The sequence below is a fragment of the Oreochromis aureus genome, linkage group 3 (assembly GCF_013358895.1).
Source record: "Oreochromis aureus strain Israel breed Guangdong linkage group 3, ZZ_aureus, whole genome shotgun sequence".
NCBI lineage: Eukaryota > Metazoa > Chordata > Actinopteri > Cichliformes > Cichlidae > Oreochromis > Oreochromis aureus.
The window spans coordinates 32,896,273-32,898,266 of NC_052944.1; the positions used below are offsets into that span (position 1 = coordinate 32,896,273).

The window sequence follows — 1,994 nt, forward strand, 5'->3', positions numbered from 1 at the left end:
TGTGCTGGTGTGGTGACTGGTGCCTGTGTGAAAGTCTGAGGGGAATAACAGAGGATAGAAAGATCTCTGTAAATGAAGTGAGATAATCTTCCAAAACTATTTTTCATTTCTGGTTATAGTATAACATTAATAATGTAGAGAAACAGCAAATCAGTCAAACTAAAACATCAAATACAGCCACTGTAGTAATTTAACATTTGTATCTAAATAAACTAACTAAAATAAAATAATTAAGAATACAAGCTGTAGTTTTATAAACTTCATCATAGCTGTCCTGCTCCTGTGGTCAAAACTTCTCTGTGGTCCTCTTTTAGAGTAAATCGCTGTTCTCCACACATGTGTCTGCCGGAGGAAGAAAGAGATGTTTGAACCTGGTTAGAGATACACTGGAATCCAAACAGTCTAACTTTTAATTTCGACCAGACCACTTACATACTGTTCGGCTGTTTTGTTTTCATGTCTTAAAGAAAACAGGACCTGATATTATGAGATTATTTATGTTTTTTTCTCTGAAAATAGGTTGTAAAACCTTAAAAAGTCCCTCTCCCTGGCCTCAAGGATTAACCATCACTTGTTAATATCAGATAGGATATTTGTGCATTCTAAACAGATCTGTAGCTCAAAATTAGGATCAGACACTGAATTAATCAAAACATAAAACAGGCCATGAAATTTTTCTGGTTTCAGAACATTTCTCTCTTTAACATATTGATGACATAAAACATAACCATATATGGGTCACTAGTGAAATGGTGTTCTGTGTAAGTACGTTATTCAGGATCCGTACCTTTCTTTTGTTGCTTTTCACAGCTGATGTGCCTCCAGCACAGACTCACAACACCAGAGAGCTGACTTTGAAGAGAGGCCTCCAGCTGAATATAACCATGTAAAAAAAGACAAAAGGTGTCATTTGTTGCTTGGGTTGCTAAGAGCTGATAATAAAATGTACCAGAGGTGTTTTAAAGCAGAGCAAACATATCTGTTTACTGTACCTGCTGCAGCACTTGATCCCTGATGTTTGGATCTGTCAGATCAGCACTGCTTTTCATTCTCAGCCTCACTACAGTCCTCTTCTGCACATCTGGAAATTGTAATTAAAGGAAATTATAACAATTATTTTCATCTGTAAATAATTCTTCAGTTTTGTATCAAACCAAAAGGAAATGCACTGATGGACTTAACAACAATAAGACTTATTTAAGTTTATTCATATTCTACATAATATCTTTAATTAAAAATTAAACACATCAACTATTCTTTGTGATTAATCATTGCCAGATTTTTCATAGCTTTACAAATTGAACGCTGTTGCTTCTCACAGGAAATTATAATAACCAAACTCAATAAGCTATTAATATTACATTCATTGTGCTGTATGTGCAATATGAACATGGGCCTGATATTTAACATGTTATATTATATGCTATTCCTTTGCACAGGAAATGTGGTTTCAGTCAGTGGGGCTGTATTAGTACCAGTGTTACTACTTATGGTATTTATTTTAAAAAGAGCAGAAAAAGAATGACAAGAGAAAATTAGAAAACTTGACAAAAATCCAATTATCACATCTGAACCTTAATAATTCCCAATGTGTAATAAGTTCATGTTACTCACAATGGAATTGTAATTAAATGAAATAATAATAAATATTTTAATCTGTAAAAAATTCTTTAGTTATGTATCAAACCAAAAGTAAAAGCACTGATGCACTTGGTATGAATAAGATCCAGAAGCTGCAGGTGGCCTGTTACCACTCCTCAGTGGAGGGAGTGCTCTCCTACTGTCCAGGTGTTTGGGACACAGGAGCCACAACTGAGAACAGGAAGGATATGCAGAGGGTAATTGCACAGCCCAAAAGATCATTGGCTGCCCTCTGCCACGTCTGGAAGCCATCACCAGATCCTCCTGTCTCAGGAAAACCAGGGCCATCACAGGTGACCCCTTGCACCTCGCCTCTGTTTGACCTGCTTCTCTCTGGTCAGAGCCTCAGGTCC

General features: G+C 36.3%; 1 long non-coding RNA gene across 1 annotated transcript; it reads right to left on the bottom strand.

Annotated features, from left to right (window-relative positions):
- Nucleotides 1-258: 258 nt before the first annotated feature.
- Nucleotides 259-1,073, bottom strand: LOC120438147. The gene is made up of 3 exons (XR_005611701.1): nucleotides 993-1,073; nucleotides 788-872; nucleotides 259-342 (listed from the first exon to the last, which is right to left on the bottom strand). It is a non-coding gene; the product is annotated as an uncharacterized LOC120438147 (long non-coding RNA).
- Between the last annotated feature and the right edge of the window lie 921 nt (nucleotides 1,074-1,994).